Source organism: Trachypithecus francoisi, unplaced genomic scaffold (assembly GCF_009764315.1).
Source record: "Trachypithecus francoisi isolate TF-2019V2 unplaced genomic scaffold, Tfra_2.0 Lachesis_group3, whole genome shotgun sequence".
In the NCBI taxonomy this organism is placed as follows: domain Eukaryota; kingdom Metazoa; phylum Chordata; class Mammalia; order Primates; family Cercopithecidae; genus Trachypithecus; species Trachypithecus francoisi.
The window spans coordinates 129,515,554-129,528,404 of NW_022681468.1; positions in this window are offsets into that span (position 1 = coordinate 129,515,554).

The window sequence follows — 12,851 nt, forward strand, 5'->3', positions numbered from 1 at the left end:
TAATAATTTTTATTAGTATTGACTTCAGAGTATATATATGTATATTATATTATATATATATATTATGCTTTAAGTTCTGGGATATATGTGCAGAATGTGCATGTTTGTTACATAGGTATACATGTGCCATGGTGGTTTGCTGTACCCATCAACCTGTCATCTACATTAGGTATTTCTCCTAATGCTATCCCACCCCTTGCCCCCCAACCCCATCAACAGGCCTGGTGTGTGATGTTCCCCTCCCTGTGCCCATGTGTTCTCAATGGACATAAACATATTTTTTAGGTTTCTAGTTGTGGTGGACAAACTTTAAGGTGGTCTCCATGATCCCTGCCCCTTGGTGTTTATGCTTTTGTATATTCACTCCCCTTGGATGTGGGCAGGACCTCTAACTTATTTCTAGGCCACAGAGTATGGAGATGGCGATGCAATACTGCTCTTGTGTTGTATTTCACTTTAGAAGACTCTGTCTTGCTAGCAGAATTGTTCTACAGTTTTTCTCTCCTTGCTGGCTTTGAAGACACAAGATGCCATGAGTCCTATGCCTACAAGAGGATGAATTTTGCCAGCACCCCAGTGAGCCTGGAAGTGGATCTTTCCTCAGATGAGCTTTCAGATGAGAAGCCAGTTCAGGCTGACCTTGACTGCAGCCTTGCACAGGACTCAGTCAAATCTGTGTCTGGATTCTTGACTCACAGAAACCATGAGACAATAAATGTGTATGGTTCTAAGATGGTAAATTTGTGATAACTTGTTACACTGCATTAAAAAAGCATACACTGGTATTCTTAAATAAACATTTGACTATTGTGTTGGTGTTCAGGATATCCACCCAGGAATCTGGATGGAAGATGCCATAGTCTCCTGACTTCCTGGATTAGCACACACACACATTGAATGCTGACTTTTCCAAAGCAAGGAAGAACAAGAAGAAAGAAGTGGACTCTATATTCCTATTGTTAAGTCTAATAATGAGCACGTTTGAATTATTGACCAGGACATCTGTGTTTAAAGGAAATACAAGTATGACTGTATTCCCACACATGGTTAAATCTTGAATTTGAATTTATGGTCAGTGTGGTGAATATTATTATTTACTTACCGTTCTTCGTTCTCTGCCTGCCCTTGTCTGTCTTCTCTGTAGGTAGAATATACCTCCCTGTCCCACTAGTGTTGGGTGTGGCCATATGACTTTCTTTGACCAATGGAGTGTGGTAAAGTGACAGGTGATCAGTTCTAGGCTGAGGCTTAAGAGGTTTGGTAAATGTCTGCCAGCAATTTTGTGCACCTGTTCTACAGCACGAGAAACACACACTGAGGTAGCCACAGCTTTTTAGCCAGGATTCCCAAATGAAAAATAGATGGAACACACCTGAATTTGACCTACTACTTAAAGCCAAACTGTCCCAGCCAGGCTGCAGACCTGTGAATCAGAAGTAAATGTTATAAATGTCTGAGATATGGAAATTGTTTGTTATGGAGACTTATTGCAACAAGAGCTAATGAATACAAAAATCCCAAGTCATTGAACTCTTTCATTTAAGTGAAGCCAACAGAGATGTTAGATTTTATCCCTTACCACAGAAGTATATGTAAATGAATTTATTCTTCCCTCTTGCAACAATGTATTTCGTCTTTATTTGGAAAGCGCCTTCTAGAGGAAGTTTTCTGATCCTGTTCTATTAAATACTAGTGTTATTCAATATATTCACCGGTGTTCTGTGAAATGAGGATTTTATATTTATGTCAATGAAAAGTAGACTGACATCTGTATTAGTTCTAAGAATTCCTGCCTTGAAAGAAAGGAATTCTATTGAACGTAATTAAACCCAATTTTTTTCCAATCTTATTTGACCACTGATATGGTTAGGCTTTGTGTCCCCACCCAAATCTCATCTTGAGTTGTAATACCCACAACCCCCATTGTCCCCACGTATTAAGGGAGAGACCAGGTGGAGGTAATTGAATCATGGGGCCAGTTTCCCCATTCTGTTCTCGTGACAGGGAGTTCTCACGAGATCTGATGGTTTTATAAGGAGCTCTTCCCTTCTTCACTCAGTGCTTCGTTCTGCCACCTTTTGAAGAAGGTGCCTTGCTTCCTATTCACCTCCCACCGTGATTATGAGTTTTCTGAGGCCTCCCCAGCCCTGCTGAACTGTGAGTCAGTTAAATCTCTCCTTTATAAATTACCCAATCTTGGGAAGTTTTTTATAGCAGTATGAAAATGGACTGCTACAACCATAAATCCTATCTACCCTTTTCGTGCAGAATACTAAGTCATATCTTGTTCCTCTGAAGCAAGTTGATACTGCTCTTCAGAGGCTTGTGCTCACCTAACTGGCCTTTCCACATTACAAGCAGATGCTGTGCAGCGTACGTTTGATTTGGTGCCCTCAAAATCTTAAGGCTATTAGGCAGATACTGCAGAAGTCACTGATTAGTGTGTCTCTCTAGGAAGTATTAGAAAACCTGGGTAAGCAAGATGCCCAGATTAAGGTACTTAATTAAAAAAGGCCTTGTCAATGCAAAGCAATGGAATCCTCTACTGGGTTTGAGAGTAATTTTCTGGATAGTCAGGCAAGGAAGCCAAAATTTGGGATAATCAGTCACACTTGTTCGTATTATAAACTGGTTATTTGCATTCTATGAACAATTTATTCAAATCTAACACAGAATGACTCAATATTTGGTCCAAATTAATTGCAAACTGGTGATCTGGAGGTCTTACATGTTTTTAAGTCCAGGGGATCACTCGCTAGAAGTCCATATAAATTGTACGCTCAGATGCATGGAGTTGCTGGTATTTTCTGTTATCACTGAATGTGCTGAGGGATCAATAATCCTTCTGACTTACGGCTTGAGATGGGGATGTGAACTGCTTGTACTATAAGTACATTAAAAATGAACAACTATATTACAATTCAAAAAAGTTTAAAAATGTTCCCAAACATATTAAACCCCCAATTTGGTGATGGGAAGGGATTTCTCAACCCCCGTTAGGGCTATATCTTCCAACTACAGTTGATAATTCCTGACAATCTAATAGCTGCGCCTTGAAGAGACTCAGTTGTCTTTAACAGGAGTTCTGGTTATGTCATACCAGTCATTTGGGAACCCGGTCTGTGCTTTCAGATGAGAATGGATGGCAAGGCAGTTCTAGGGTAGGTGACAGTGACTGGGGAAGATCTGAAGATGGCCACCTTAAAAAATGGTTTTGGTGGAGGAATGAGATTAGCATATTAATTAAGGTCTTCACATCCAGTAATGATCTCATTTGCTGGTATAAACATGACAACAACATTGGGATAAATATTGTAAACCCCACTCTTTTGATATATTGAGTGAATTTTGATAACGTATAGGAATAGCTGTTGTAGAGCTCAGGAAGCTAAAGGCAAATGTGTTTCCAGTCTCTGTGCCTGTTTTCATAGGCTGGTCCCTCCTTGTTTGCTCACTTTTTTCTCGTCTATAAAACAGGGAACTGTGACGGGGGATGGGGAGGGCAGGGAGTGGGGGAACTGGTTATAATGTTTCTTGATAAACCTTCGTAAAGCAATGTGCTGTTGCAAGTAATGGGCTCCATTCATTATTAGCCCAGTTGATTTTCATTTACACTTGGCTCTAACAATTAGCTTGAGCAGGTGTGAAGGTGATGGAGGGGCTGGGACGCCCAGAGGTCAGCCTCGGCTGGATGTGATAAATTAACCGTTATTATCAGCAGTGAAAGTGTTTCTTTACGCTTGTCAGGAGCAAACAAAGGGACAACATATCTCACAAACTCACTGTTCAGAGCAGGGTTTGATGAAGGATAAGAGTTTCCTTCAAGGCCCTACAGGCAGATGGGAGGGAGGCAAAGAGCCCACAGAAGCAGAGGTGATGGTGCTTGGAAGGCATGTCTTGTCGACAGAGTAGTATTTGGATGTCCCAGTCTGGACTGTTTTGCAACGCTCATTTGCAATGCTCACCCATTCCAATAAGAAGCTACTATCAGCCTCTGCTGGTGGTGGGAATCCTACCTGTGCTTGCTTAAGGATTATTGGGGGGTGAAGAGTTTGTATATATATATATAAAAAAACCACAATTATTACAGAGATGTACATTTCCATATACCAGTCAATAAATATTTTCAAACAGGCCTTATAATTGAACATATTTAAAGTCAACGAAAAGAAGAAAATCAGGATTCTTCAGTTCTCCATCTGTATCAGTTTTACAAGACTCTAACAGACTTAGAAAGGTGTGGTAGTATCCACAGAAGGTAACACCAGATCCTATCTACTGTAGATCCAATGGATCTAAATATCCTGATTCTGAAACAGGAAGTATTTTCCCATTTAGTTATACCTTGGCATGGAATGTCAGTGTGCACACCCAGAGGTGCAACAGTCAAATAAGAAGGGGAGAGGTGATGCTTGCTAATCGCTGTCCATACGTTCAAATCCTGTAGATAACAGTTTGGTTTGACAATGTCAGAGGGACTGAAAGCTTCTATCAACCCCAAATTCACATGTTGAAGCCCTAACCCCATAATGTGACTGTGTTTGGAGATAGAGCCTATGAGGAAGTAGTTAAGGTTAAATAAGGTCAAGGGGAGGGGGCCGATCCAGCAGGATTGCTGTCCTTATAAGAAGAGAGATCAGCTTATGTGTGCGGTCTCTCTCTCCCCCTCACTACCCACAAGCACCAAGGAAAGGCCATGTGTGCCCATGGTGAGATGGTGACCATCTGCAAGCCAGAAACTGAATTTCCTAGCACTTTGATCATGAACTTCCCAGCTTCCAGAGCTGTGAGAAAATAAATACCTGTTTAACTCACCCAATCTGTAGTATTTTGTTATGACAACTTGAGCAGACTAAGAGACTAAAAATCTGTTTGGAATATGGGAGCACATGCGTGGGACTTGTTGAGTGTTTTATTTTAGAGTAATTAGGCTGAGACTTCAGTGAGGAACCCTTCAATACAGTGTGCGTGTTTTTGCTCTTGGACTGATAAGACCTCCATGAAAGAATCTTTCAGTCTTCTGCGTAGGTATGACTGCCTGGCTGCGAAGGTTCCTTAAGCTAAGTGGGGCAAGGCTAGGGGGAGGGACTCAGTTTCACATGCTCTCCCTATTTGTGAACGGTACCTCCACCATCAACTGTACCTAGTAGTTTTTAGTTGAAATACTCTGCTTTACCTTCATGAGACCAAAAAACCAAAAAACCAAAAAACAAAACAAAAAAACCCCTTTAAATCCTGTGTTGGAGCAGGGGTTGTGCCATGCCTGGATCTGGGCGTCTATTAAACAGCCCTTAAAATTTTCTCCATTTGGGACCGGGCATGGTGGCTCACGCCTATAATCCCAGCACTTTGGGAGGCTGAGGTGGGCGGATCACGAGGTCAAGAGATCCAGACCATCCTGGCCAACATGGTGAAACCCCGTCTCTACTAAAAATACAAAAATTAGCTGGGTGTGGTGGTGCATGCCTGTAGTCCCAGCTAATTGGGAGGCTGAGGCAGGAGAATCACTTGAGCCGGGGAGGTGGAGGTTGCAGTCAGCCGAGATCATGCCACTGCACTACAGCCTGGTGACAGTGAGACTATCTCAAAAAAAAAAAAAAAAAAAAAAATCTCCATTTGGATTTTTCTTTGGTACAATGTGAAGTATGGATTCAACTTAATTTTTTCCAGGCTGCCCTTTGTCCCATCACCGGTTTTTGAATAGTTTTGATCATTTTTCCCACTGATCTGGAATCAGATAAAAGGGTAAAAGGAAAACAGAAGACAAAAGAAAGGAAAAACTATCTCCAGTAGCAACCACAAGATAAAATACATGGGAATAAATTTAATAATAAATGTAAAAGTCATATACAAAGAAAACTTGAAAACATTTCTGAAGAACCTAAAATAATTGGAAAAAAAATGGGAAAAAGCTTATCCTGTTCTTGACAAAAATGACTCGACATCATAAAGATGTCAATCTTCCCTAAGTTAACTTATAAATTTAAGACAGGACCTCAAAAATACCAGAAAGATTTTTTCTTTCTCTTCAAAACTTGAAGGCAAGATTAGTTGTATGTCGTTATATGCAACATACAGGAAAAGTTTTTCTCTAAGAGTTAGAAAAATCTTTGAAGAAGAATAAAAATTCGGAGAAATAGATGTTGCAGCTATTAATGTATGTTACACAGCATTAGTTATTAAATTAGTAGATTGTTAGTACATGTGGTCAGAGCAATGAAAGAACAAAAAGTCCAGAAATAGATCTAAAATATGCACAATTTTAAGATATGAAAAGGTGGCAATGCAAATCAGTGGGAAAAATGAACTATTTAAAAACTGATGATGGGACAAAGGGCAGCCTGGAAGAAATTAAGTTGAATCCATGCTTCACACTGTATACAAAGAAAAATCCAAATGAAGAAAAATTTTAATATAAATAAATGAATATATTAAATTAAGAAAGCATGAAGGAATGCTTTTATATCTCAAATAAGAAAGGCTTTGTAAACTATGACTTAAAATCTAGAAGTCTTAAAAGATGAATAGATTCAAATATGTGTATTTGTATTATATGCACATCTGTATGTTTTTTCTAGATAGTAAAAATCATAAAACATGGCCGGGCACGTAATCCCGGCACTTTGGGAGGCTGAGGTGGGTGGATTAACTCAAGTCAGGAGTTCAAGACCAGCCTGGCCAGCATGGTGAAACCCTGTCTCTACCAAAAATAGAAAAATTAGCCGGGCGTGGTAGTGTACGCCTATAGTCCCAGCTACTCAAGAGGCTGAGGCACAAGAATCGCTTGAACCCAGGAGGCAGAAGTTGCAGTGAGCCGAGATAGTGCCATTGCACTCTAGCCTGGGTGACAGAGCGAGACTCTGTCTAAATCAAGCAATATCAAAAGAAAGATGATAAATTGGGAAAATGTTTTAAGCTCTTATTGCAAAGAACTAATTTCTTTAGAATATAAAGAGATCCTAAAAGAAAATACTTAATAGAAAGTTTACCAAAAGGAACCACAAATAAACCTTAAATACATGCAAATATGCTCCACCTTGCGTGTAATAGAAGAGACAGGTATATTAAAACTACACTGTAATAATCATTTTTTTTTTTTTTTTACTAGTTTGTCGAAGGCTAAAAATTTGCTAACATGTCCTGGGCAATCATGTAGAGAAACAATCACTTTCATAAATTGTTGGTGGGAGTATAAATTGGTGAAAATCCTCTGGAGGGCAAGTTGGCAATGTAATGACAGTTATACATATTCCCTTTTACTCAGCACTTCAACATCTAGCAATTTACCCTACAGATACACCTATGCATTTGTATAATAACTTATATAATAGATAATTTATTGCAGCATTGTTTGTCAGAAGATTGGAAAACTTGGACATCTATCCATAGGGGATTGCTTAATAATTATGATACGTTCCTACAAAAGAATACTATGCAACTGTAAAAAAGAATGAGAATGCCCGTTATGTAAGGATTTTAAAAGATCTCTAAAGTATATTGTTAAGTAAGAAAAGGGAGGTGAATAATAGCATAATATTTTAGATAAAATAGAGGAAGAAAATAATATACTGTGCTTGTATATATATATTTTAAATCTCTGGAAGAATAAACCAGAAACTAATAATAGTGGTTGGTTGTTGGAGAAGGATGGAACTGTGTAGATGGGTATATGGATGGCAGGGAGGCTTTTCAGAGTATGCACTTTAGTTCTTTTTGATGTTTGAACCACCTAAGTATTTTACCTACTAAAAACAATAAATGAATAATTTTTTAAATCTAAAAATGAGGATAAGAACTTAAATAAAACTTGCATGTTGGAAATGGCCCCCCAAAAATTACTACAACAGGATTATAACAGGAATCCAAAGAGCTGAGCTCTTTGGAATTTGTGTTGCACTTAACTTTTGAAAAAAATACCATATATGCAAGATATGTAACCCAGGAGTTTAGTCACTAAATGCTGTTCCAAGCTATGATACCCGAATCGGTGGATTTTAAACCCCCTATACCTGCATTTGTGGTTCTATGGTGATGATTAATGATGTTTTGCTTTATAAGCTATAGGCCCCATGAGATGCTTACATAGGAAGAAAATATGCAATATTTTCATTTATCTTAAATTTACATCAGGTTTTTTTTAATTGGCTTAAATATGCCAGGGGTGCTTTTCTGGATTGGTTGGTTGATTGATTTCACTGAATATAATCAGACCATTGGGTTTGTGTTGTGTTTTAGTTCATAGTATGCACTAAAATACTTAAACCATCCAACAGTATTTTGCTTTTTCATTCATTAGAAAATATAATTAAACAGGTTAATCAATTTCCGATCACAATATTTTTCCCATATCAAAGTAATAAATGTTTATTGTTGAGAAAATGTTTAAAGTTGAGAAAATTTAGAAAAGAAAAAGAAAAAATTATACAAAAATAATCTTTTAAACCCTTTTGATGTCTTTTTCTAGTCTGTATTATATGTTAAAAAATCGATACTACATTTTGATCTGTTTTTCAAGTAAGATTTTACGTAACAGCATTTCCAATGTTAATTACATTCTAGAACATGATTTTTAATGACTCTTGTGTATTGCACTATGTGGATGTCCCATCATTTATTTAATTCTGTAGTCTTGGACATCTAAGGACAACCTATTTCTGAAGCACTTTGTTTAATTGGAGTTTTCCTATATTTTACTTATGATGAATTTAGTTAGCTTTGTTTAAAATGCTCTGTAGAATTCTCACACTGGCTGCTTTAGAAAGATGCGATCCTTGGTCTTGTCCTAGAGTGGATCCAGTCCCAAAGGCCAGCCTTGAAACATGTTTGTCTCATTTTCTGCTGATAAGACTGGGCCGCCGGATGGACCATGTTTCCCAAAACCGCTTGAAACAATGGTTTTGCTGGCTGTTTATTGTGGATTATACTGTTACTCAGATGCTTTCAGATGTTACAGGAGCACATATTAAACACTAACTGGTGTATGGATGTTCTAGTCCAGGGATTTTTATCATTTTAAATTGTAGGTTAAGGCCATCCCTTTAGGAAAACTGGGCAGAAATTTGGCATGGTAAAAAATTCCAACCTGATCCAAGCATTCTGAATCAAGAGCTTTGTCCAAGTCCTGTGAAATTACATGATTTGAGAACGCCACCTCTTTGATGTTTTTTTTTTTTTTTTTAGCCTTCTTTATTAAGCAATATATTGTATAAATTCCTACTTGGTCATCAGTTTAGGAAATATGTGTTCAGTGTGTAATGTGGGGAACTTCATTGATTTTTGCTTTAGTAATTTGTCATTTGATTCAAACAGGTTATGGCCTATCTCCAGTTTCCTTTAAAGTGAACAAAGTTTTCTTCTTTGATAAGGAATATAAAAGTTACAAACATGTTAGGTTCAATATATATTATATGAGTGAATGAAATAATTTTTAAATATTTCTAAGCATATTAGATAACTTTTCACATATAAAAAAATATATACTACCTATAATTCTTTTCTGTTTCTTACATTGTCCCCTAAGGCTGATTAGATGACATAATTAGCTTCCTGTGAGTTACTGTATATATATTATGAGAAAAATGATTGAAGTGGATTTCCTTTTTAAATATTCTGTAGTGAAGCCTTTGTTAATTACAAATCAGTGAGGTTCTATCTCCTACCAATCCACCTTCATTTCTCAATCCTCTAACCCAACATTTTCAGGTGAAGAGCAGGGTTCAAATACTAGAAACTATATCTTGGAGTGTGTACTGAGGCCGAGTAAGAATAAGCTAGAACATGAAACAGGAGGAAATAACTGAAGTCAAGATATGGACCAAGAAGAGTGGTGACAGAGGGGCAGAGAATATCAAGAGCCAGGGACAGTTTGATCTTTGGCAAGAAGTAGGAAACCATCATTGCGTTTAAATAGGAGTGACATGATTTTATGGATATTTTAAAAGGACAATTAGTACAGTGTGGTGAATGAATAGAAGGGAAGAAACTGTAGACAGGCCAGATGTGACAGTGGTTTCCAAACCTTTTTGATCTCTTGCATTTGGCAACCCAGTACAGTTTCTCCAATGATAAGAAACAAGAGTTTGACGTAGTACTAGCCTTTTAGCATGTGATAACCCTCAGATATTTTCTGCTTTATCTAGTCCATTCTATTTCATTTATGAAATGTTGGCGATGAGCCTCTAAGTTGATTTAACAGTGTTAACAGGTCAAAACTTACAGTCTGGAAAACACTGACTTGGAAGATGCAATGGAAGTAATATTCTGAAAATTGTTTATTTGCTTTTTTCTTTTGCCTTCTTAAGCACATGACCTTTGCCCTCAAGACATCCATCTGTCTTGATGTTGACTGGGGTTTATTGTAGAAGGAAAGCAAAGAGAAACACCAACACGATATTCTGATTCTGGCATTCAAATACAGGAATTTACGGCAAGACTGTAAACTTTTATAATAGGCCATCGTCTTGAATTTGAATGCCTAAACTTCCTTACCTACCTTTAAAAGAGAACCAAACAGGAAGTGGAGAGGGGATAGTCCCTGTCTTTCTGGAGCAGCCTTGCCTGAGAGGCTCATTCTAGAAGAGCAAGGGACCTTTGTATCCAGAGCACAAAACAGCCAGACTGGCACCCATAGTAATTCCAGGGCTGAGTCGAGGCCAAAGAGTCAAGACCATCACAGAGTGCCTTGGCCAAGCCAAGAGGATGGACCAAAGTCTCCCTAGCTGCAAATCCCAGCATTGAGACTGGCAGGACACCCAACATTTGGGTAGACAAAGGACATTGTCCTCGAGACCCAGAAGTGCAAGCCAGCATTTGCCCAAGGTGCCCCATTCTCTTGAGGTCACCAGGACTTGTATGACACCACTCTCTCCATACACCAAGATGCTCTCTTAGGGAGAAAAGGAGTGAGAAGAAAAAGCCCATTGACAGACTGAACATTTTCTAAAAGGGCTGAATAAACAAATAATCAGATCAAACGTAACTATGAACTCAGAACAGTTAGCTATTTTGTCCTCAGAAGTGGATAGGAGCTTGTGAAGGAAAGCAACGCCAGCTATAGATAAAATGAAGATAAATTTTCACTCTAATTCCAAATCATGAAAAGTTAAATTTGTGGTTCTATCACAGAGACTCTTGTAATGAGTGTTTCTAACTGGCTAACTTACTAAAATGTAAAACAAAACAATGAACTTAATTTCTTGAGTAATTTCCATCTCAGGATATTGGTACCATTCACTAACTCTGTTATTTCGCTTTGTGAGTTATTGTTTAAAGTATTATCTGAGCTGATATGCACTAAAACACGTAAGCAATTCAGAAATGCTATGGTGACCAACATCTAAGTTCTGACACACATTTTGAAGGCAGAAAGTTTACTGTAGAATAAATGCATGGCTTTATTATGAAACCAGTTTAGAAGTAAGAATGACAATTCATAGCTTTTGGGGAAATACTGTAATAAGTGAAGGCAAAATGTCATACTGAATGAGCAAAAACTGGAAGCATTCCCTTTGAAAATGGGCACAAGACAAGGATGCTCTCTCTCACCACTCCTATTCAACATAGTATTGGAAGTTCTGGTCAGAGCAATCAGGCAAGAGAAAGAAATAAAGGTATTCAAATAGGAAGAGAGGAAGTCAAATTGTCTGTTTGCAGGTGACATGATTCTATATTTAGAAAATACCATCATCTCAGCCCGAAAACTCCTTAAGCTGATAAGCAACTTCAGCAAAGTCCCAGGATACAAAATCAATGTGCAAAAATCACCAGCACTCCTATACACCAACAGCAGGCAAGCAGAGAGCCAAATGATGAATGAACTCCCATTCACAGTTGCTACAAAGAATAAAATACCAGGAATCCAACTTACAAGGGACGTGAAGGACCTCTTTGAGGAGAACTACCAATCACTGCTCAAGGAAATAAGAGGACATGAACAAATGGAAAAACATTTCATGCTCATGGATAGGAAGAATCAATATCATGAAAATGCACCTGCCCAAAGTAATTTATAGATTCAGTGCTATCCCCATCAAGCTACTGTTGACTTTCTTCACAGAATTAGAAAAAGCTACTTTAAATTTCATATGGAACCAAAAAGGAGTGTGTATAGCCAAGACAATCCTAAGCAAAGAGAACAAAGCTCGAGGCATCACACTATGTGACTTCAAACTATACTACAAGGATACAATAACCAAAACAGCATGGTACTGGTACCAAAACAGATATATAGACCAATGGAATGGAACAGAGGCTTCAGAAATGACGCCACACACCTATAACCATCTGACCTTTGGCAAACCTGACAAAAACAAGCAATGGGGAAAGGATTCCCTATTTAATAAATGGTGCTGGGAAAACTGGATAGCCATATGCAGAAAACTGAAACTGGACCCTTCCTTATACCTTATCCAATAATTAACTCGAGATGGATTAAAGACTTAAATGTAAGACCTAAAGTCATAAAAACCCTAGGAGAAAATTTAGGCAATACCATTCAGGACATAGGGATTGGCAAAGACTTCATGAGTAAAACACCAAAAGCAATGGAAACAAAAGCCAAAATTGACAAATGGGATCTAATTAAACTAAAGAGCTTCTGCACAGCAAAAGAAACTATCCTCAGATTGAACAGACAACCTACAGAATGGGAGAAAATTTTTGCAATCTACCCATCTGACAAAGGATTAATATCCAGAATCTACAAGGAACTTAAACAAATTTACAAGAAAAAAAAAAAACCCTGTCAAAAAGTGGGCAAAGGATATGAATAGACACTTCTCAGAAAAAGACATTTATGCAGCCAACAAACATGAAAAAGAACTCATCATCTCTGGTCATTAGAGAAATGCAAA